The following is a 25069-nucleotide window of genomic DNA, read 5'->3' as shown; positions in this document are numbered from 1 at the left end:
GCAGGTTTGATCCCTGGGTTGGAAAGATACCTGAGAGTAGGAAATGGCAACCCACTCCAGTATTCTTGCCTGGAAAATTCCATGGACAGCTTGGCGGGCTACAGTCCATGGGATCGTAAAGCATCGGACATGAGTGAGCACACACGCATACTTTCTATTTAAAATAAATATGGGATTTTAGTGGAGAGAATTAGTTATGAGATTAGTGACAAACTCTCCAGTCATCAGAAAGAAATTTCACATTATTTTTACACTTGATCTTAGCCAAAAGGCTGAGAAGCGTTCAGATTGTTTTTAATGTTCATAAACATCCTTCCCATTTCTCCACATTTCAAGCTGAACCTGGGTTTTGTATTAGGGCAATTTTTGTTTTCAAGCAAAACTGCTGCTGCTGTTAAGTCAACTAGCTTTAGCTAAAAGAGATTAGTGGATTGATAAAACCAGAGAGTCAAAAGTGGCACTGACTTCAGAAAAGCTGGAAACAGGACTCACAGGAGGTGATCAGGGCTCTGTCTCCCTCTCCCAGCTCTACTTAGCTTTATTCTACAAATTCTCCCCAAATGGTGAGGAAAAGGATCACTGACAGCTATACTTCCCAGCCTCGCACCTCCAAGAAAACTAGTGTCTCTTTCCAGTATTGGTAAAGCCATCTTAGAGTGGATTCTCCTTGATCTTTTTTAGATCCTATGTCTGCAACACCCCTCAGTCATCGGTGAGCCTGGGGGTACCAGAAACTTTGTCAGATATGAGTCTCATGGTTTGCCCTGTGGGACTGAGTTTACAGCTACATCAGGACCACATGCAGTTGGGGAGGAGTTTCCCAACACAACAAGAATGAGGTTGGGAAATTCTAATGGACAGAGAATCTGCCTACCAGCGCGGGAGATGCGGGAGACATGGTTCTGTCCCTGGGTTGGGAAGAACTCATGCAGGAAGAAATGGCAACCCATCCCACTATTCCTGCCTGGAGAATCCCATGGATACAGGAGTCTGGGGGCTACATTCCATGGAGTTGCAAAGAGTCAGACACAACTTAGTGACTGAACAGCAACAGCAGCAATTTATTGGCCCTTTCATGGCTGGGTGACATCAGCCAAGTTACCTAAACCTCAGTACCTGGGTTTTTTTGTTTCCAAATACTAAGAAGGGATAGTGATTACTTCGGAGCACTGTTGTAAGACTTAAATGAACTAATACATTAAAGTGCTTATAGTAAATTGTCTATAAATGCCAGTCAGTATGAATTTAACCTGCTCCTTCCTCAATTAAGATGCATTAAAGAATTCTCATTCAATTTTACAGTATTCTAAGTTTTGGTATTTTAACTTTACTGTAATCATGGTGTATTAATTTCCTGTGGCTATTGTAACAAATTATCACACACTTGGTGACTTAAAACAACAAAAATTTATTATCTCACAATTCTGAAGTCAGAAGTCCAAAACCAAGATGACAGCAGGACCATTCTACTCTGGAGGCCCTAGGCAAGAATGCTTCCTTGGCTCTTCCACCTCCTGCTGGCGGGGGGGCAGAGGTGGGGAGGGGGGACGGTGGGGCGGTGGGAAGGTATTCCTTTGCTTCTGTATACTAGGCTTCGCTAGTGGCTCAGATGGTAAAGAATCCCCCTGCAGTACAGGAGACCCAGGTTCAATCCCTGAGTCAGGAAGATTCCCTGGAGAAGGGATTGGCTACCCACTCCAGTATTCTTGCCTGGAGAATCCCATGGACAGAGGGGCCTGGCCGGCTACGGGTTCACAGAGTCAGAGTTGGACACAACTGAAACCATTTAGCACCCACCGTCCAATAGACAGGACAAAATACTCCACTATCAGCTGTGCTGGAATTTGCTTTCATTCCCCTTCCCTACACCTTCCCTCTCTCCCTTCTCCCTGCCAATTTCCTATTTTCCTCCCTTTCAAGTTCTTTGTCTACTTGCTTAATATCTGTCATTGTTTTCTTCCCACCTGGAACATAATTGGTCCTTGGTACATGATTTTCAAATAAATCATGAGTGAATAAAGGAACTAAGGTAAAAATTTCCCCCTTTATGTCCCTTTTCTTTTAGCCCTTAAGGTTAATGAATATAAAGTCTGGCCCCTATCTTTTTTGATTTTTTCTTTTTGGTTGCACTATGCAAATTATGGAATCTTAGTTCCCTGACCAGGATTGGAACCCGTGTTCCCGGCAGTAGAAGTGTGGCATTCTAACCACTGGACCACCAGGGAAGTCTACCCTTTGCTATGTAAGTATACACATATAGCCTGGGCCCACTCTCTAATGTATATAGGTGTGTGTGTGTGTGTGTGTGTGTGTGTGTGTGCACGCGCGCGCTAAGTCACCTCAGCCGTGTCCAATGCTTGGCAACGCTATGGACTGTAGCCTGCCAGTCTCCTCTGTCCATGGGCTTCTCCAGGCAAGAATACTGGAGTGGGTTGCCATGCCCTCCTCCAGGGGATCTTCCTGACCCAAGGATGGAACACTCGTCTCCTGCGTCTCCTGCATTGCAGGTGGATTCTTTACCACCGAGCCACTGAGGAAGCCCAATGTCTGTTAAATCTAATAATGAAAATTTGGCTTTGTAGCTTGTATGTATTTGTTTCTTAATTTCATTTTTCTAGTTATTCATTTTTATTGTATTTTACACAAGCCATTAGTTTTAGTCACACTGATCTAGAGTGCTTGGTAAGTACTTTATTTCTACTTTATTCTTAGCTTTACTCTTGTCTTCATTTGGAAATTGAAGGTGTTTTATAACTTAATGGCTCCCTTTAAAAAATTTGTTTGTTTTTGGTTCCACTGCTTCTTTGCTGCTTCTCTCAGCCTTTCTATAGTTGTGGTGAGTAGGGGTTACTCTTTGTTGCAGTAGCTTCTCTTACTTCAGACTGCGGGCTCAGTAGTTGTGGCTAACGGGTTTTGTTGCCCCACGGCATGTGGAATCCTCCCAGAGAAGGTATCAAACCCATTCTCCTGGCTTTGGAAGGTGGATTCTTAATTCCTGGACCACCAGGGAAGTCCAATGGCTCCCTTTTTCCAACCTTATTTTCAAGCGTAACCATTTAAACCAATTTTATCAATAAGAAGCTCTTGACTCATTTAAATTTCCCCTTGATTTTAGATTTTCATTGACTTAAAGTTAACTAATGCCACCTCTCTTTCTGTGCTTCTTTTCCCCAAAGCTTTCCTGTGTCTTAATTCAAGAAAATAGCGTTCAGGCAGGATTCCACTCCTTTCCTATCCAAAAGTAAAAAGTCATGTTTTTTGAAGACAATTGCATAATTCACTCATGATGTGTTTTCATTCCATTTTGACTCCACTGAGACCTTGAATGGGCTTGAGATGCAGTGATTTTTCTTTTTCCTTTGAGATGCAGTGGTTTTTAAAATAAGTTTTTAAAAATCAAAGTAATAAATATTTATAGCATTGAATGCCAAACATACTAAGAGATGCAAGAAAAAGCAGTAGTTATCAGCTCACTCTCTTTGTAGAGCCAGTGGAGTGCCCCAGAAGTTACCACTGTCCTCTCTGTTAGCTGTGTCTACTGATATTTCTCTCAATGTTTACAAAAATTGAGGAATAATTCACACATTGTAAAACTCACCTTTTTAAAGTGTGCAAGTCAGTCGTTTTCAGTATGTGGTGCCACCATCACCACCATCTAATACAGAACTTTTTCATCACCTCAAAAAGAAACCCCTTGTTAACAGTCTCTCCATTTCCCTATGTTTTAATTGGGTTATTTATCATTTTGATGTTGAGTTGTGAGAACTCTTTATGTATTCTGGATACTACCCCATTAGATATATGACTTGCAAATATTTTCTCTCACTTTGTATATTGTCTTTTTACTTTCTTGATACTTACATGCACAGAAGTTTCTAATTTTGATGAAGTCCTATTATTTTCTCTCTCTCTTTTTTTTTTTGCTTCTGGTTTTGGTGTCATATTTATAAATCAGTTGTCTGATACAAGGATGCAAAGATTTACATCTATGCTTTCTTCTATGAATTTTTTGGCCATCCCAATATTAATTTTGTATGTGTGAGGTAGACATTCAAGTTCATTCTTTTACTTGTGCACATTCATGTGGCCCCAACACCAGTTGTTGAAGTGACTGTTCTTTACCCGTTGAATCATTTTGACACCCTTGATGAAAATTAATTGACCATACATGTATGGATTTATTTCTGTCTTCTCAAGTCTATTCCATTGAGTTACATCTCTAAATATCATTATGCCAGTAACACTGTTTTGACACCATAGCTTTGTAGTCAGTTTTCAAATCAAGAAATGTGTGTCCTCCTGCTTTGTTCTTGTTCAAGACCATTTGGTTCTTTGGGGATCCCTTGAATTTCCACATGAATTTTAAGATCAGTTTGTCATTTCTTGCAAAGAAGCCAGCTTGGATTGTGATAGGGATTATATCGAGTCTGTAGATTAATTTGGGTGGTATGGCCATCTTTATAACATTTGTTGTTCTTTAGTCGCTAAGTCGTGTCCCACTTTCTGTGACCCCCATGGATTGCAGCATGCCAGGCTTCCCTGCCCTATCTCCCAGAGTTTGCTCAAAAAATGTCCATTGAGTCAGTGATGCCATGCAATCATCTTATTCTCTGTCACCCCCTTCTCCTCCTGCCCTTAATTTTTCCCAGCATCAGGGTCTTTTTTAATGAGTCAGCTCTTCACATCAGGTGGCCAAACTATTGGAGTTTGGGCACCAGTCCTTCCAGTGAATATTTAGGGTTGATTTTCTTTGGGCTTGACTGGCTTGATCTCCAAGTCTTCCAATTCTAAACATAGGATATATGTCTTTACTCTTTATCAAATTTAATCCTAAATATTTTATTCTTTTTGATGCTGTTTCATATGAAATTGTTGTTTTATTAATACTTTCAATTTCACATTACTTATTGGTGTATATACAAATACAATTGAGTTTTATGTATTGATCTTGTATTCTGCAACCTTCCTGAACTTATTAGCTTAGTTTGTGTATTCCATATATTTTTCATAATATGTTTATAACTTATTTTTTGATTTATCAATTTTAGATATTATCCTATTATGGTGTATTAGGATTTAGATAAATATTTCTGTACCTCACTGCTTACCCTCCCTTTATTCTCATCAATTCTTATATGATAACTATGTGAACATTATTCTCTGATGGGGCAAGAAGTATGTTATGATTTTTTTCTCTTTCCTATAAGCATTTTTTGACAGTAATAATTACTAATAATCACCTCCTTGGGCTTCCCTTGTGGCTCAACTGGTAAAGAATCTGCCTGTGATGTGGGAGACCTGGGTTCGATCCCTGGGTTGGGAAGATCCTCTGTAGAAGGGAAAGGCTACCCACTCCAGTATTCTGGCCTGGAGACTTCCGTGGACTGTATAGTCCATGGGGTCGCAAAGAGTCGGACGTGACTGAGCGACTTTCACTTGGCAATTCCCTGGCAGCCCAGTGGTTAAGACTCTTCACTTTCACTGCCGAGCATTTGCTGTGTGACATGGCCAAAAAAATTTTGTCTCTTTAACCTTCTTGTTTTTCATATTCTTAGTGCCTTAGAAAAAAATTCTTGACACATGCTAGGAGCTAATAAATATTTTTTAAATAAATGAATGTAATCGCTTAATTTTCCAGGTACCTATCACTAAGTCTTCCCACATTCTTACGATACAGTTTTCCACATGGTCAAACGTATCAGATGATGTTATCAGTCAGGACATAGGTCAGGCGGTGGTAACAAATTACCCCCAAATTCCAGTGATTTACAAGAGAGAAGTTGTTTTGTTTGATTTTTCTCATGATAGAAGTCTGTCTGAGTTTGGCTGCATGCTGTCTCTGCTCTGGGACTGAGTGAAGAGTAGCCTCTTTTTGGAACAGAGCCAGTTGGTGGGAGAGCACACACTGGCTCTTAAAGTTTCCACTCACGTACCTCATCATGTTTACTCGCGATATGTTGGGTCAAGTAGGTTCTTTGGCCAACCTTTCCATCCCAGGGGGCAGGGGTCTGTAATCTCAGGAGTGGGCACTGAAAGGAAGGGTATCATGGAAAAAGCCAAAGTATTTGGCAGAAGGGGGATGTAAGTTGCTCAGTCGTGTCCAACTCTTTGCAATCCTGTGGACTGTAGCCTGCCAGGATCCTCTGTCCTTTGGATTCTTCAGGCAAGAATACTGGAATAGTGGGTAGCCATTCCCTTCTCCAGGGGATCTTCCCCACCCAGGGGTCGAACCTGGGTCTCCCACATTGCAGGCAGATTCTTTACCATCTGAGCCACAGGGAAGCCCAGAAGGGGAATAGTCTTCCACAGATGATTTATCAGGTCTGTTTTCTCTAGGAGTCACGCCCCCCAGGCCCATGTCCCTGTTTGCTCTGAGTTGTTTGTGCCCAGGCCCGCCCCACAGCCGTGGTGGGTCATGCGGGCATTTCCCTCTGCTTCATCCTGGGAATTTCCTGTGTGTGTCATGTAGACTGGACCCCTGCTTACTGGATCTGGTGTTTTTCTTCTTTGTTTACTTTCTCATTTGCTTTCACTCTCCCTGTAGAAAGAGAAGGCAGGCACAGGAGGTAAATTTTGAAACCCTTCAGACTTGAAGATGTCTTTACCAGAATTCCCTGCTGGTCCAGTAGTTAGGACTGTGTGCTTCCACTGCAGGGGGCATGAGTGTGATCCTTGGTTCCTTGGTCAGGGAACTAAGATCCCGCATGCCACAAAAAATTGTCTTTATTCATGATTAACAGTTTCACTGAGTATAGGATTCTAAGTTGGAGGTCGTTTTTCCTTAGAATTTTTTGAAGGCATGTCTTTACCAATTCTGGATTTCAGTGTGTGTGTGTGTGTGTGTGTGTGTGTGTGTGTGTGAAGCTAATGCCATTTTTTCTCATTCTTTTGTATGTGATATGTGGAAACAAAAGTTCCAGAAGGTTTTTTTGAAGTACTAATTTCATGACAACATGCCTTTAAATGGGTCTCTTTTTAACATTCTTTAATTTATTTTTAATTGAAAGATAATTGCTTTACAATATTGTGTTGGTTTCTGCCAAACATCAACTTGAATCAGCCATAGGTATACATGTGTCTCCTCCCTCTTAAAAAGGTCTCTTTTTCAATCATGTGTGGGGTGCTTGATGGCCTCTTTCAATCTAGAAATTCTTGTCCTTCAGCTTGGGGAAATTTTCTTTTACTGTTTCTTTGGTAATTTCCACCCTTCATCTTCTGTTTTTGGAGCCCTCAGTAGAGGGATGTTTCATTTCCTTAACTGATTCTCTAAAATTCTTTTTTTCCTCTTTCAAAACTATTGTTTACCTTTTTGCCTATTTGTTTTTCATGTTTTACATTTGTTTTTCATTCTTTTGCTTTAATGTTTACTTCAGTTATTTTAAATTTCTAAGAACACATCTTTCAGGTTCTAATTTTTTTTTTAAGCATTTAATTCTTTTTTTTTCCCCCTTCACCTTTCTTATAGCTCTGAAATACCAAAACAGAGAGAAGGGGCTTGGCTTTCTCTGGCTCTGCTTTAAAACATCATGACTTTCTGTTCCATACAGGGAGAGGGGTAGCTCAGAGGACCCAGTCAGGGGGGAGACTTTGGTTAGGTCCTTAGTTTCCTCTGCATAGACAAGACTCGGGTGTGGAGACATGGTCGCACTCTGAAGTCCCTGGCCGACTGGACCCAAGCCGGGAATGGTGTGTTACCTCACTCAACCACCAGGAGGCGACTATTCCCTCTGGCCTTTTTCTCCTGTAGGGAAGCATCCAATTCTTTTTCTATATAATTTTGTGTATCTATTTTTGGCTGTGCTGGGTCTTCTTTCCTGCAGAGGATTTTCTTTAGTGGTGGTGAGTGGGGGCTACTCTCTAGTCATCGCGCATGGGCTTCTCACTGTAGTGGCTTTTCTAGTTGCTGAGCAGGGGCTCTAGGGCTCGGGGTTCAGTAGTTGAGGCACACTGGGCTTAGTCCATGGCGCACGAGATCTTCTTCGACCAGGAATTGAACCCGTGTCTCTTGTATTGGCAGGCCGATTCTTCTCCACTGAGCCACCAGGGAAGCCAAAACATCTACTTCTTTTTAAAGGATACAGTATGGACTCTAAACTCTGATTAATGGTAATTAAAAAAAAAAAAATTCTGTTCCTTGCATTGTCTCTCATCTTAGTCCTATTTTTCCCCCTGTTTTCATTATCAGTCATTTTCTTTCATGTTAGATACTCTCTTCCTGGGTCTGGTAGGCACAAAAAGCTGGCCAGGTCCCTGTGCATGTTGTTGTTCAGTCACTAAGTCGTGTCCAACTCTTTGTGACCCTCAGGACTGCAGCACGCCAGGCTTCCCTGTCCTTCATCATCTCTCAGAGTTTGCTCAAACTCATGTCCATTGAGTCGGTGATGCCATCCAACAATCTCATCCTCTGTCGTCCCCTTCTCCTCCTGCCCTCAATCTTTCCCAGTATCAGGGTCTTTTCCAATGAGTCACCTCTTTACATCAGGTGGCCAAAGTATTGGAACTTCAGCTTCAGCATCAGTCCTTCCAATGAATATTCAGGGTTGATCTCCTTTAGGATTGACTGGTTTGATCTCCTTGCAGCCAAGGGACTCTCAAGAGTTTTCTCCAGCACCACAGTTTGAAAGCGTCAATTCTTTGGTCCTCAGCCTTCTTTTGGGTCCACCTCTCACATCTGTACATGACTACTGGAAAAACCTTAACTTTGACTATGTGGACGTTTGTCAGCAAAGTGATGTCTCTGCTTTCTAATACTCTGTCTAGGTTTGTTATAGCTTTTCTTCCAAGTAGCAAGCATCTTTTAATTTCATGCCCTGTGCATGGGCAAGGTTTATTGACATGTAGGATTTACTGCATGTGATAGGGCAATAAGCCCGAGTGTTATTGCTTTTGTTTGTTGTTGGATAACTCCAGCAGTATCTGCAAATTGTTTCTCTGCAGCCAACCAGATTCTATAGGGAAATCTCTAGTCTCTTGCCTGGGTGTCAGCTTGCCTGCCGCACTTCCAGTAGTGAGGTGTGGCTGTTAATAAGGATAGAACACTAGATAGGGATCCAAAGTTCAGTGGCTTGAAGAACAAAGTTCTCTTTTGAATAACTGTCAAGCTTAGGCAAATAGACTGTTCCTTCCATCTGATTGTTCAGGGAATCCAGTTTCCTTCTACTTAGGTACATTTATGGGGTAATGGTTCATTAGCATCACCTAGAATATTGTTAGAAAAGCAAATTTTCTGGCTTGCTGTAGATTTACAGAACCCTTATCAGAACCCTTGAAGGTTCTGGGTGGGGCTCAGTGTTTTCATAAACCCTCAGATGATTTTCCCTGGTGGCTCAGATGGTAAAGTGTCTGCCTACAATGCGGGAGACCTGGGTTCAATCTCTGGGACGGGAAGATCCCCTGGAGAAGGAAATGGCAACCCACTCCAATATTCTTGCTTGGAAAATCCCATGGACTTAGGAGCCTGGTAGGCTATACAGTCCATGGGGTGGCAAAGAGTCAGACACAGCTGGGAGACTTCACTTTCAGATGATTTTGATCCTTGTCAAGGCTTCCCAGGTGGTGCTTCCAGGTAAAGAACCTGGCCTGCCAATGTGGGAGACATAAGAGATGTGGGTTAGATCCCTGGGTCTGGAAGATCCCCTGGAGGACGGCATGGCAACCTACTCCAGTATTGTTGCCTGGAGACTCTCATGGACAGAGAAGCCTGGCGGGCTACAGTCCATAGGGTCTCAAAGAGTCGGACAGGACTGAAGTGACTGAGAACACACACGAGGTTTAAGAACTGCCCTAAGGCATCGTCCTCTGTAATTGAAACACGATCTCAGACTAACCAGATTCCAGCCTAAGTAAACGGAAAAAACTAGGAGCAGTTCAGGTACAAGAAAGTGTCTGCTGCTGACTATACTCTGGTGACAGCTTAGTCATCTGGTCACTCTTAGCTGCTGTGGATCAATTTCCACAGACGGGAGAATAAGCCTCCCGTCTCCTTGGGGGACTAAACAAGAGTTCTTCAGCTGTTTGTTGCAGGAGTACAAACTCATTTAATGGCTCCTGTTTTTCAATCAGTTCTTATGCTGTGAGCTCAATGCTTTATACCCTCTAAGCACTACCTGATGCCTCAGTTTCTGGGCTGTTCCTGGATTCTTCTTATGAATGATAAGTTCGTAAGTTCAACTGATAAGTTCAAGGATAAGTTCATTTTCCACTAGGCACTTAGGTTCTGCTTTCTTGGCTAATGGTTGATGACATTTGTCAGCACTTCTTCATCCACTGTACATATTCTCAACTTTCTTAACTATTTTTTGTTCACTGGTTTGTTTTTTTTAATTTTTCTTCATGAGCTTAGAATTTTCAGATTCTTTGACTTCATTATAAGAGGATGTTGGGGGAGATGAGAGATAAATGGATGTGTTCAACCTGCCATTTGTAACCAGAAGTATTAATTTGAAAAAAAAAATGGTTTCTATGTACCTTTCATATTTAGGAGGGAGGTGTATTATGGGAATATGGAAAGAGAATGTTGCCTGCCATTCCAGTAAACAAAGAATACTGCCATCAAGCCATCGGCCACTGCAGCCACCAATCCCCACTACCCGCATCAGAGTGTCCTTAGGGGAATTCAGAATAGAGACAGGAAACATTCTGTGTTCTGAATACTGGCCCCAGACCATTAAGATGCATATCTAAGGAAAATTTTCAGTGAGCCCAGACTCCTGTATCTTCCCAGACATAAAAAACCACTAAAATCATTAACTCGAGATGTCTGTTTCTGTAATTAGCAGTAATCTTTTGATATTTGACCACATTTTTTTTTTCCAGCAAAATTCAAATATATCCTGGCTCCTCCCTGATTTCCTTGGAGCAATTCTTCAGAGCCATGTGAGAGGCTGTCTCCCGGGCTACGTCCCCAGTAAAGTCTCCAAGTAAAACTTAACTTGCAACTTTTATGTTGTGCATTTGTTAACATTGGACTTAACCATTGGACTGCTGGGGAATTCCTAGGTTGTGCTTTTTTTTTTTTTCAGTTGACAGAAGAGGGGGAGAGCTCTCTGGAAAAAGAGGAAGGAGGGATGTCCCTGGTGGTCCAGTGGTAAGACTCCACACTTCCACCGCAGAGGATGCATGGGATCTGGGTTCAATCCTTGGTCAGGAAACGAAGATCATGCGTGCTGTGGTATGGTCAAAGAATGAAAAAAAGAGAGAGAAAGGAAAACTTGCAGAATACACAGAGATGGCTAATGCGAACACAATATAATTAATTGCATCATTTCAAGTTTAAACTAGCAAAATTCATTGAAATATGACTTTGAAAAAGACTGAATACAGAACTAATACCACCTTCTATTTTCTCTTTTAACTAAGTGTTGGCAAACTTTTTAATAAAGAGCCAGATAGTAAATATTTTCAGTTTGTGGAGGGGGTGATCCTACAAACTCTATTGCAACTACTCAACTCTGTAGCGGAGAAGGCAATGGCACCCCACTCCAGTACTCTTGCCTGGAAAATCCCATGGACGGAGGAGCCTGGTAGGCTGCAGTCCATGGGGTCTCAATGAGTCAGACACAACTGAGAGACTTCACTTTCACTTTTCACTTTCATGCATTGGAGGAGGAAGTGGCAACCCACTCCAGTGTTCTTGCCTGGAGAATCCCAGGGACGGGGGAGCCTGGTGGGCTGCCGTCTATGGGGTCACACAGAGTCGGACACGACTGAAGCGACTTAGCAGCAGCAGCAGCAGCAGCAACTCTGTAGGTGCATGAAAGCAGTCATAGACGATATGTAAATGAAAGTGTGTGGCTGTATTTTGAAAAAACTATATTTACAATAACAGGCAGCAGGCTGTTTTTGACCCATAGGCTGTAATTGGCTAACCCTGCTTTAAAGCATCAAACTTTATCTTTTTTAGACATTGGGCCATCAATAGTGCTTTCAAATTTGACATTTTAGATCTTAGAGTTAAGAAAATGGAGTACCAGGGACTTTCCTGGAGATCCAGTGGTTGACTCTGCCTTGCCAATGCAGGGGGCACGGGTTCAATCTATGGTCAGAGAACTAAGATCCCACATGCTGCATGTGGCGGCCAAAACAAAACAAAACAAAGAAAAAAATGGAATACATAGAACGGAGAGAAGACCTATGAAAACATGGTCAGTTGGCCATTATACCTTTGGCCAAACCCTTGAAAAGTACAACATACACAGTGAACCCTAATGTAAACTGTGGACTCTGGGTGATCACTTGGTGTCAGTCATCACAAACGTAAACAGGATGTTGGTGCAGGTATAGATGTTGATGATGGGGGACCCTATGCTTGTGTGGGGAAAAAGATGAATGGGGAACCTCTGTACCTTCTGCTCAACTTTGCTGTAAATCTAAGACTGCTCTAAGAAAAATAAATTTAATTTTTAAAAATGATCTGTTGATAAGTAAAGATACCAGGGAAATTAACAATGTCTTATTTTACCAGTGATCTTCCAGTTCCTAGCTGGGAATTGGTGTCTTTAGCTCGATCTACACGCAGAGTTTCTCTGCTTGATTTTTCAACCATGCCTAAATGTTTCCCAAAATGTGCTCCATGGATGTGCTCCCTGCCAAAGAGGTCCTATAGCCAAATAAGTTTGGGAAACAGAACACAACCTATCCCTTCTTGGAGACTTCATCTATATTGGCAGAAGAAAGTCTCTGAGAAATTCTGCAGTAAAGAAGCTTCTCTAACTTTGTTAAAGAATGTGTCTAACAGCTTCTTAGACACATTTAATCAAAGAACCCATTCCTCACATAACATCTATTAATGTCTGTTGAAATGATTGCATGGAATTACAGTACATGGTATTCTGGATCAGTCCTATTTAAGGTCTGGAATTTGCTCAAAAGATTCCATACTTAATACTGTTAACCCTGCTTTTGACTGGTTCTGGCTTTATAGTCTGAATTTAGGGGATCCAAGAATAATTCTGACGGGATCCATTGAGTCTGCTGCTAAAAGAAGTGCTGGAAAAACTGACCTGATAGGATCCAGTGACGAGTGTTTTAATTCCTTTTGTTCTATAAGGGGAGACAGACAGTCACTCACTGAATGGAAGTGGAAAAATGACACTAACTTGGGAGTGGAATGGGAAGGTTTAGATCATTTCTGACCTCAGGGTATTGTCAGCCACCAGCTGGCTTCAGGCAACTGACTGAGTCCACAGCATGGAAACAGAGCGGTTACCATTTCAGGCTACCCATTCACAAAGCCCTAACTGAGGGCCAGTGGGGTTGGAGATCCATTGCATCTTCTCCTTACACCCATTTTCTTGGCACAAAAGTGATATTTACTCAATAACATTTGCGTCTGTGGAACTGTGACCACCCAGAAGAGTTATATTTTATAAACTCTCATAAAAGGCATTTGTCATATAATAAGAAATATATATTTGATCTTTGCCCCAAGTTTCTGACATAGTGCTCCTAAAACTCTTGAAATTTCCTAAATGATGGGGGAATAGGAGTGTCTTTTGTTATAATATTTAGTCTTTCCTGACACCAGAAAGGGCTTCCCTTGTGGCTCAGTTGGTAAAGAAGCCGCCTGCAGTGCGGGACATCAGAAAGGAGATCAAGCCAGTCAATCCTAAAGGAAATCAACTCTGAATATTCACTGAAAGGACTGATGCTAAAGCTGAAGCTGCAATACTTTAACCGCCTGATACAAAGAGCCCACTCACTGGAAAAGAACTTGATATTGGGAAAAATGGAAGGCAGGAGGAGAATGGGACAACAGGATGAGATGTTGTAGGGCATCACAGACTCCATGGACATGACTTTGAGCAAACTCTGGGAGTTAGAGAAGGATAGGAAAGCCTGGTGTGCTATAGTCCATGGGTTCGCAAAGAGTTGGACATGACTTAGTGACTGAACAACAACACAAGAACTTCTAAGATTCTTGGAATGTCCTGAGTGATGAGTGTGTCTTTTTTTTTTTTTTTAATGTTAATGAGGTGATGAGTGGCTGGGTTGGTCACCAGGAAAATCAAGTCTTAGCTAAAGGGTTAGAACTTTTAGCCTCACACTCCCACCTCCTGACTGCACACCTCTATGTGGGAGAGGGCACAGCCAAGCATGGAGTACAGCGTGACAAAATTTCATTCTGTGGATTGGTATCAGCAGCTTTAAAAAAAACCAAACTATTATTTACTTTTTGGCCATGCTGCACAGCATGTAGGATCTTAGTTCCCAGGTCAGGGATTGAACCCTTGCGCCCTGCAGTGGAAGCATGGAGTCTTGACCATTGAACCACCAGGAAAGTCTCTCTGCAGTTGTTGAAGAACCTTTACTAAAACGTATTGTGAGAGTAATGTGGCAGGAGCATCTTTGGTTTTGAAGGCTGCAGATGCAAGAGTCTGTTTGGATTTATCCATGACCCACAGCTCACTATGGGGCAGCCCAGGTGGTGCTATTGGTAGAGAACCTGCCTGCCAGTGCAGGAGTTGTAAGAGATGTGTGTTCCATTCCTGGTTCTGGAAGATCCCTTAGAGGAGGAAATGGTAACCCATTCCAGCATTCTTGCCTGGAGAATCCCATGGACACAGGAGCCTGGCGGGCTATAGTCCATAGGGCTGCAAAGAGTCGGACAAGACTGAAGTGACTTAGCAGGCACACATGCCTTACTATTAAACTGTGGACAAAGAATGTCACCTGCTCTATCAGTAAACAGCCATCAAGCCATCAGCCACTGTAGCCATCCCCTCCTCCACCCCCAGTGGATTCAGGATGGAGAAAATGAGGATTCTGTATAGTGAAGATTGTTGGTTGGAAAAAAAAATGCACAACCTAAAAGTAGAGAAATCATGTTTTATTTGGTAGATGAAACTGAGGACTTAAGCCCAGGACATAGCATCTCACCTCTGAGAGACTGCTCTGAAGAGGTAAGGGAGGAACACAATATAAAGGACTTTTTGCAACAAAGACAGTAAATCAGAACATTAAAAGATTACTGTTGATTAAGGAAAACCCATCATCTCAAGTTAAGGAATTTAATGCCTTTCTCTATATGGGAAGATGCAAAAGTCAGGACTCATTGAAATCATTCCTTTGCTGTGCACCCCAGCTGTCTGGGATCGGTACTCTCGTCCTGAGTCTCCTCAGGGTGCTCTGTGGTGGGTTGTCGGCTGCAGTGTCGATGGCTGATCCTGAGCTCCCTTAGGGCTCACCATCGGGCTAGCTGCAATGTGATGACGTGATGGCTGTAAGATTCTTTTTTTTTTTTTTTTTTACTGATAAGGCAGGCAACATTTTTTCTTCCTTAATGATAAGATATATATCTACATATTCAAGGAATGACTTCAAAGAACCCAGACTCTTGCATCTTCCCATACAAAGAAAAGCGCTAACTTCATTGACTTGAGATGTCTATTTTTCTTTAATTAACAGTGAAGTTTTGATGTTCCTACCACCTCCTTTCTTGCAAAAACTCCTAAATGTCCTGACTCCCCTCTTACCTCTTCAGAAAGCCCCTTGGGGCTATCTCCTGGGCTTAAGTCCTCAGAAAGTTTGCTGAATAAAATGTAATTCTCAGCTTTTAGGGTGAGCATTTTTTTTAGTCAAAAGATCACTGAAAATTATACTTGATCTAGACACAAAGCAGGGTGTTCCTGAGGGAACAGCCAGGCTTGTGAACTGGATAAAAAGCCACGTAAGATCTGTTTACCCTGAGAAGACAAGACTGCCCCAATCCCTCTATAAACACCAGTGGAGCACTCCAGGTGAAGCACCTGATATGCTTCATACGCATGCCACGTGGAAATGCCTTCATGACAGGACATTCACCTGCTGACTATGCCCATCACCTGAATTATGGTAAATGTTGTCGTTAAGGGGGCCACTTTTGCCTAGGTACCTCAAATAATCTTGTTGTTTAGTTGACTATGCCAGAGCCTTTGACTGTGTGGATCACAATAAACTGTGGAAAATTCTGAGAGATGGGAATACCAGACCACCTGACCTGCCTCTTGAGAAACCTATATGCAGGTCAGGAAGCAACAGTTAGAACTGGACATGGAAAAACAGACTGGTTCCAAATAGGAAAAGGAGTATTTCAAGGCTGTATATTGTCACCCTGCTTATTTAATTTATATGCAGAATACATCATCAGAAATGCTGGGCCGGAGGAAGCACAAGCTGGAATCAAGATTGCTGGGAGAAATATCAATAAACTCAGATATGCAAATGACACCACCCTTATGGCAGAAAGTAAAGAAGAACTAAAGAGCCTCTTGAAAGTGAAAGAGGAGAGTGAAAAAGTTTGCTTAAAACTCAACATTCAGAAAACTAAGATCATGGCATCCGGTCCCATCACTTCATGGCAAGTAGATGGGGAAACAGTGTCAGACTTTATTTTTCTGGGCTCCAAAATCACTGTGGATGGTGATTGCAGCCATGAGATTAAAAGACGCTTACTCCTTGGAAGGAAAGTTATGACCAACCTAGAAAGCATATTAAAAAGCAGAGACATTACTTTGCCAACAAAGGTCCATCTAGTCAAGGCTATGGTTTTTCCAGTGGTCATGTATGGATGTGAGAGCTGGACTCTAAAGAAAGCTGAGTGCTGAAGAATTGATGGTTTTGAACTGTGGTGTTGGAGAAGACTCTTGAGAGTCCCTTGGTCTGCAAGGAGATCCAACCAGTCCATCCTAAAGGAGATTAGTCCTGGGTGTTCATTGGAAGGACTGATGTTGAAGCTGAAACTCCAATACTTTGGTCACCTGATATGGAGAGCTGACTCATTTGAAAAGACCCTGATGCTGGGAAAGCTTGAGGGCAGGAGGAGAAGGGGACAACAGAGGATGAGATGGTTGTATGTGGCATCACCGACTCAATGGACATGGGTTTGGGTGGACTCTGGGAGTTGGGGATGGACAGGGAGGCCTGGCGTGCTGTGGTTCATGGGGTCGCAAAGAGTCAGACACGACTGAGTGACTGAACTGAACTGAACTGAACTGTTGTTCAGTAGCTGAGTCATGTTCAGCTCTTGTGCAACGCCATGGACTGTAGCCTGCCAGGCTCCTCTGTCCATGGGATTTCCCAGGCAAGAATACTGGAGTGGGTTGCCCTTTCCTTCTCCAGGGGGTCTTCCCTACCCAGGAATTGAACCCACATCTCCTGGTACCTCATAAACTTAGTGATGTATAATCAAGCAAGAATCTGGAATTTGCTTTCTTAGCTTTCCCTCATGGGTCTTGCAGATGCTCATAAAAACATTAGATTAATTAGCAAGAGAATGGGGAGAGGCAGAGGAAAGAGTCAAGGGACTGGTCTTAGAAGTATGAAAACTTTAACATTGTTATTAAGAAATAAGGTGAATAGAAGAAATATTCATGGAGTAAAACAAAGACAAAAGAAAAAGAAGAGCCATGGAATTCATCTCAGCCACGTGGAAAGCTTTAGACGGTTATTTAAAAATGGGTTGCATAAAACTGACATTGATGGGTTTATTTTTTAAAAACTTTTTATTTTGTGTGGGTGTGTAGCCAATTAGCAACATTGTGATAGTTTCAAGTGAACAGCAGAGTAACTCAGCCATACACATGCATGTATCCATTCTCCCCTATTCTCCACTCCCATTGAGGCTGAAAGTGAAAGTGTTAGTTTCTCAGTTGTGTCTGATTCTTTGTAATCCCATGGATTGTAGTTGCCATTTCCTTCTCCAACATTGATGGGTTTAAAACAGAGGTCTTACCACTGTGCTCTCAAAGGTTGGCCAGGCCAGTGAGACACCCAAATAGGTCAGCTCTGTTTACCCCAGTTTGGAGACATTTTAAAAGCTGGAAAGCAAAGTTTATAATGAAAAACCTGACCTGCAACCACTTGATGCAAATCTCAGGCAGATTAGTTAAGATAAAGATTGACAGAAGGGCCAACGTCGATAGGCTCAACCCCCTTCCCTGGGGACCCAAAGCCTAATACACAAGAGTGGTAAAGTATGTCAGAGGATGGAGAAGAGAACTTTGCAAGTCTTTGACATGGGAGCCCTGTGCACTAAGTACCAAACATTTTGGTGAAACGCTGCCTCTTGGGCCACTTAGTGGAGTGAATGAAGAAACGTGGGTGCTGATAGAATTACAATGACCGGAATGTTTAAGTGGGTTTATGTAAAGAAGTTGTGTCTCCTTTACCTTCCATAGCATTTAGTCCAGTGGTGGTCTTGCCAGTGTGAGTCTTAGAAGGTCAAGGAAACACTCCTTAGTGCAGTTGCAAGCAAATTAGGGAGCTAGGAGCATAGATCCCTGAAAGGTTGGAATGGCAGAGGGTCAGCAGCCAAGTGTTGAGGCTGCAGTGATTTATTATACATGGACAGCTGGTATTACTCCTAGGGGAAGATATCCTAAGAGATGAGGATGCAGGTAAGTGTAACTGTGGGCTTAGAGGTCAGCAGGCACTGGATAGAAGTTGTATATCAGGTCTTAAGAAATGAAATGTGTGTGTGTGTGTGTGTGTGTGTGTGTGTTGGAAGGCAGCTGGCAGGATGGATGTGAAACCAAACAGGACCCTGTGGGGCTCCTGGGCACAGAGGCCTTTCTGTGTCCCCTACTTCTAGCTTGTAGGTAATAGGCTTCAGCTTCCATGACCTCCCCTGAGTTTCAAAGAGTAGGTTCAGTTACTAATCAGGGAAGGGAGGGGAGGAGGAGACAAGGAACAGTCAAGAATCAGTACTGCAGCCTTGGGAGTCTTGGTTCTGCCTCAGAGAATGCATGACAATATCTTTAAACTCTTCTATAGAACTAAACCCTAAATGGGAGATACTTAATGAAGCATTCTTCATTCCAAGGAAGGTCATAGTATGAGCATCCTGAGAACCACAGAAACTCATCAGGAGACCACCTGAGGCCAGATTAAAGGAGTGCTTACCCCGCGCACACACACTGACCCTTATCAGCAACCCCACCTTTGAAGCATTGCTATAAAACTCATCACCAAATACTCCCACCCCCCACCCCGGTGGGACACACTGACCCTTATCAGCAACCCCACCTTTGAAGCATTGCTATAAAACTCATCACCAAATACTCCCACCCCCCACCCCAGTGGGACACACAGGTTTTGAGGTCACAAGTCTGCTGTGCCCCTCTTTGCCTGAGGAATCTATAAAGCTATTATTTACTATTTCACCCCAAAATCTGTCTCTGAGATTTGATTTGCACAGAAGCTAAGTTTTCAGCATCAGAGGGAACCACACTGGAACTTGGGTCGGTGAGGCAGACAAATCCGCTGGCCCCACATAGTGGCAAGGGTACAGAGTGGCACCAGACAATTTTAATACCCTGACAGACGTCACTGTCACGGCAGGTGTAGTGGAGGAAATAGATCTGTGCCTTCCCACTTCCACGTTCTCGACTGGGACCCCTGTAACAAAAGACAGATCAACAAGAGAAAAGCATACACATTTATTTGACACAACTTTTATGGGACACAGAAGTTTTCATAAGGTAATGAGGACCCAAAGAAACAATTAAACCTGCAAACTTTTATGCTAGGTTTGAAGAGTGGAATGCTGGGGAAAGATGTGATGGGACAGAGGTTATGAGGTAAGGGGAGTAAACTGGCCAACGCTTAGCAAAGCTTGTTCATGCAGGTTCATCTCTGTGTCCTTTCATCTTTGGAAGATAAGGATGCTCTTTCCTCTGGGTATAGAGAGGGCATGTCTCATGTGAGCGTTTTATGACCTGTTTCAGGGGAAGGTCAGAAAGTTTTTCCATTACATGCTGTTTCTCAAATTCCTTTAGCTTAACATACTCCTCATGCCAAGCTGCCATATTTTGGGGTAGCCCCAGGCACAGCATGAACATTGAATGAATAAATGAAAAACACACCTGCCTGGTGGCTGCGCTGGTGGCTCAGACAGTAAAGAATCTGCCTGCAGTGTGGGAGATCTGGGTTCAATCCCTGGGTTGGGGAGATCCCCTGGAGGAGAGGATGGCAACCCCCTCTAGTATTCTTGCCTGGAGAATCCCATGGACAGAGGAGCCTGCTGGGCTACAGTCTGTGGGGTTGCAGAGTCAGACATGACTGAGCGACTAAGCGCAGCAGAGATGCTGAGAAGGGGATGGGAGAGGAAGGAGCAGCCCCTGTCCTGGGTGTGTATCTTCTTGACATTGTCAGTTGTCTTGACCCTGCCTCCGTCGGTCCCTCCCTGGGTCACCTCTCACCTCCTCGCTGGCTGCATGGCGCACGGCCAACTGCACACATTCCAGAAACACAGTGTGACTCCGTGTTACAATTGCACGTTACAGCCTGGGCCCCTCCTCCAGCATTCAACCTACCTTACCTGTTCCTCTCTCCCGCTGCTGCAGCTGCTGACTACCTGACTTGCCCGAAGCCTCCCCCTTGACCTGAGGTGGGGAGTGGACTAGAAAAGTGCACTAAGCCCTCTAGAACCTGATTTTTGTAGCCTCCATCATTCAGGTGTCTTCAGTGGGTGGGGGACACATTCAATGAGAAGTCAGTCGCCATGATACACACAGACCCAGGTGTCCATGAAAAGACATTTTCAATGCCATCGTTATTTTAACACAAGAGCAACAGAGTGAACAGATAAGGAGATATATTTCAGTGAATGCGTACAGCTTTAAATGTGACTCAAAAATTCTTTGACAGTCTGGTCTCACCCCTTGAATCTGGGCCCTGGGACTCTTGGACCAATAGAATATGGCAGCGTTCACAGCACATTTGTGCCAGCTGCTGGGTCCAGGCCTTTGCCTTCCTGTTGTTTGGAACCCAGCCACTGTGCTTTGAGGCAGCCAAGCAGCTCACAGGCCACAGGTAGGTGTTCTGGCCGACAGCCTCAGAAGAGGTCCCAGTAGACGGCCGGCATCAACCACAGGTGTGAGTGAGTGTGTCCTTACCTGGTGTGGGCTCCCAGCCTTGTGAGCTGTCCTAGCTGATAACTGTGGGAGCAGTTAAATATAAAGTCATTGAGCCTTGCCCAGACGGCCCGAACTAAATAAACCTCTGTTGTTTTTAGTCACTAGATGTGGGGATAGCTTATTTACTTTATTTATTCATTCATTCATTTGTTTCCATGCTGCATAACTTGCGGGATCTTAGTTCTCTTACCAGGGATGGAACCTGGACCCCAGCAGTGAAAGCGCCAAGTCCTAACCACTGAACTACCAGGGATTTCCCTGGGGATGGTTTATTACAACTGCAATATATTACTAATTCAGAAAGCAATCAACAAGTACCAAAGAGATGAAAGAGTGAGAAAGTATAAACAGCTAGAATGTTTCTTCTTTTTTCCGCCCCCCTCCTTTATAAATGGGAAGGGAGAAAGAATAATGAAGCATTTTGAAGAGGGGATAGGACGAGAAGGAAAGATAATAAAGTGCTAAATGATACCTTTCAAAATAGACACAATTAAAAAGGGTTAGGAGAAGTCATTGAACTTATTTAAGAAGAAACACCTGCTACCCCACTCCCCTGTGTTCAGAGATGTTACACATTTTTTCTATTGCAAGAAAATTTAAATAATTATAAGCAAGGCACAAAGAAAAGTATCAGAAATTTAGAGTAACAATGATAGAATAAAGCCAAATTATAAATTCTCTCTCTGGAATTTTTTTCCCACACTACCAGTCGATTTTCTGGTTCTCTGCATGCCAACTTAAAGAGAAAAAAAAAAACAACAAAAAAACCCACAGTTTTTCTTTACTATTCATACAAAAATTTCTAATACAGGATGTATGGAATTTCCCGTGTCTGGTGTTTTCACTGTAAGCATGTTTGTCACATGCTGCCTAGTGTAGCCAAAACTAAATTAAATAAATGAAATTTTAAAAAATTCATTCAATTTGGGGCTTAACTATAACACACCCAAGGTCTCTCTTTCTCCCCCCATCATCTCTTAATTAGCAAGTGGATAACCAAAGCCTTAAAATTAACTATAAGAAAAAGTTACAGCAGAGATAAAGTTTTCAGTGAACTATAACAACCTGAATAAGAGGGAATGACACTTCTGACCACTTCAGTGCCATTTCTAAGAGTAACAATTCATCCATTTATTCCAAAAGCATTTACTTCCACCTGTTGGCTGTTGGATGCTGGGACTACAAAGATGAATGAGACACAGAGCCTGGCCTTACATAAGGTACTGTTTGGCATATAGAATCAGGTTCAAAAACAATCTAATACCCCTATCATGTCAGAGGAGAGAGAAGAAAAAGAGCTGGCCTCCTCAGAGGAGCTGCAGAATGCTCTCAAGGAGGTGATTTTGGAAGGATCTGAAGGATGACATGCTCACAGAAGGATGGACTGCAGGGAGCGGGAGCCCAGCAAAGGCACAAATGTGGGGGACTTGTCCTTCCATACTGCCGGTGTGAAGGACATGTTCTCATTCAAAGCATTGAACAAGTATTTGACTGCTAGGCTTGAGCGCTGCTGCTGCTGCTGCTGCTAAGTCGCTTCAGTCGTGTCCGACTCTGTGCGACCCCATAGACGGCAGCCCACCAGGCTCCCCCATCCCTGGGATTCTCCAGGCAAGAACACTGGAGTGGGTTGCCATTTCCTTCTCCAACGCATGAAAGTGAAAAGTGAAAGTGAAGTCTCTCAGTCGTGTTCGACTCTTAGGGACCGCATGGACTGCAGCCCACCAGGCTCCTCGGTCCATGGGATTTTCCAGGCAAGAGTACTGGAGTGGGTTGACATTGCCTTCTCCGAGGCTTGAGCGCTAGAAGTCATTAAACAAAGACTAGGGCACACTTAGGGAGGATGTACCACGTTAAGTTTGAAGGAACTGGCACAGGTGAAAAAGAGGGGAAGAGTCATAGGAAAGAGTTCTAGAAGGAAAACGTGGCAGTAGATGATGTCCTTTCACGGGAGACCTGCCATGGATCAGGTCCTGCTTAAAGGGCTTTGTGCATACTATGCCATTTAAATACACATTATAGGGCTTCCCTGGGTGGTCCAGTGGTTGAGAATTCGCCTGGCAGTGCAGAGGACACTGGTTCCATCCCTGGTCTGGGAAGATCCCATATGTTGCGGAGCAAGTAAGCCCATGTGCCACAACTACTGAGCCTGTGCCCTGGAGCCCGGGCATTGCAGCTACTGAGCCCACCTGCCCCAGGGCCCGTGCTCAGCAGCAGCAGAAGCCACCACAATGAGAAGCCTGCACACAGCAACTAGAGAGTAGCTCCCACTCACCGCAGCCGGAGAAAAACACATGCAGCAAGGAAGACCCAGCACAGCCAAAATAAATAAATATACACGTTGTCTCCCGGGCAACAAAAGAATAAAACTCATCAGGTAAATAACATCCCCATGGTCTTCTACTTGGTAAGTGGATAACCTGGCCTGGGTATCTAGTTAGAATGCCCTTTCTTGTAACCCCTATGCTACACTGTCTTCCCAGCTGTTCAGAGAACTATCGGTTTTACGTGATGACTGAAAGAAATCACAGGTCTGGTAGACATGTCTCAGGCAGAGAATTGATACTGGGCAAGGAACCCTGGGAATAATAATGCAAATGGGTAAGTTTGTGAAACAGTAATAATTCTATTTCTAGATGTACTTTATTACCAGATTATTTATGGCGCCATTTACTAAATGGAGTGTTGGATTTCACGGGGCTTAACTGGGTTGAAGTTATCCAGACATCAGTAACCCACATCAAAACCAGGACGAATCAAGAAGTAATTCGAGTTTTCTGACGTTCTTGCCTCAACGATCTAGAATCTAGGGCACTATTCTAAGATGATCCTTCTCCTTTTTGGTTCGAAAGATTTCTCTTTTCGTGATTTTTCCGGTCGAGAAGGCTGTCTGGCCACGCTGCGGCTCTTGGCGAGCAGGTGATTACTGATCACTAGTGTTTTCTGGGCGAGACAGTTGCGCTAACCCCCTCCCCTTCCCCCGCCCCCTCCTCCTCCCAGTCTGGAAAGGTGCAGGATCCGCTAAACCGTGCAGCGCACAGCGGCGGCCGGAGCAGACGCGGGATGGTAGCGCGTCCCCAGCAGAGCAAAGGCGGGCAGCGAGAGAGCCTGGGGAAGGTACGGGCTGGGAGTCTGGGTGCAGACACCGCCGGGAAAGATCAGAGGGTCCATTGGGCGGAGGAGGCCTCAGTGGCCGAGTTGCAGGTGTGGACGAGGCTGCCCCAGGCCCACCCTTTGCAGCCGAGGGGGCGGGGAGCCGGGCCGCGGGGGCCCGGAGACTGCAGACGGGGCGCGATCCCCAGGCGCTCGCTCGCCTCCCCTTTCTCAAGGACCCGGGGGACGGGGCCCTCGCCCGGGGGCCCGGCCTGCCGGCGCCAGCACCGCAGCGCCCGCAGCGGCCGCCACTGCGGCGCACTGCCGGCCGCCAGGGGGCGGGAGCTGCGCCGCGAACAATGGCCGTGCTCGGCCGCGGGCCGGCGAGAGGAGGAAGGGAGGGAGGGTCGGTGCCGGGCGCGCGGCGCAGGTCCGCGGGGATTCGGGGGCGCGCGCGCGCGCGTGCCGGGCGGGCTGAGGGCGCGGGAGCGGCTGCGTCAGCGGGGGCGCGCGGCGCGGGCCCGGGAGGGCGCGGCGGGAGCGCCCGAAAGGCGGGCGGAGGCGGGGGGCGGGGAACCCGAGGGGTGGAAGCCGGCGGCGGCGGCGGCGGCGGCCGAGCGGGGTCAGTTCTCTGTAGTGTTTGCCAATGTTGGAGTCGTCTGCAAAGTGTCCCCGGCGAGAAGGTAAATACCCTCGTTGGGGGCGTGCGGGAGGCCCCGACTTCCGCCCCGCCGGCGGAGGAGACAGAGGGCGCTGGGGAGCCTTGCGGGTCCGCGGCGCGCGGCGAACCCCGAGAAGAGCGGCCCCTCGGCGGCCTCCCCTCCCCCGCGCCTTCCCTCCCTCCTCGGGCCCTCTCGGGGCGGGAGGGGGAGGGGAGGAGGGTGGCGGGGGGCAGGGAGCCGGGGAGGAGGTGAATGAATTGGGGGGGGCGAGTGTGGAGGGGGTGGGACGACACAGGTGTCCAGAGGGGAGGAGCCGGGAGGGAGGCGAGGAGGCCGGCACGAATGGATTGAGGGGGGCCGGTGGGTGACGGGGAGCAGGGGCCCGGGAGGTGGGGGTCGTGGGGGGCCCCGGGGAGTGTGGGA

The 25069-nt window shown here is 44.8% G+C and overlaps 1 protein-coding gene and 1 pseudogene across 14 annotated transcripts in view; one reads left to right on the top strand and one right to left on the bottom strand.

Annotated features, from left to right (window-relative positions):
- Positions 1-152: 152 nt before the first annotated feature.
- LOC122679723 lies at positions 153-284 on the bottom strand (annotated as a pseudogene).
- Positions 285-23885: 23601 nt separating this feature from the next.
- Positions 23886-25069, top strand: part of STAU2 (staufen double-stranded RNA binding protein 2) — a 299958-nt gene continuing 298774 nt past the window's right edge. For 4 of the 14 annotated variants that reach the window (XM_043879204.1, XM_043879198.1, XM_043879205.1 and 1 more), the window contains exon 1: positions 24550-24667. The gene's annotated coding sequence lies outside the window, so the exon portion shown is untranslated. Of the gene's footprint in view, positions 24009-24511; positions 24668-24875; positions 24895-25069 lie in introns of those variants that run through there. The other 10 variants (XM_043879211.1, XM_043879208.1, XM_043879202.1 and 7 more) reach the window with 8 other exon arrangements.

The sequence above is a fragment of the Cervus elaphus genome, chromosome 21, assembly GCF_910594005.1.
Source record: "Cervus elaphus chromosome 21, mCerEla1.1, whole genome shotgun sequence".
NCBI lineage: Eukaryota > Metazoa > Chordata > Mammalia > Artiodactyla > Cervidae > Cervus > Cervus elaphus.
The sequence above is the reverse complement of the archived record's forward strand: the minus strand, read 5'-3'. Positions and strand labels throughout refer to the sequence as shown.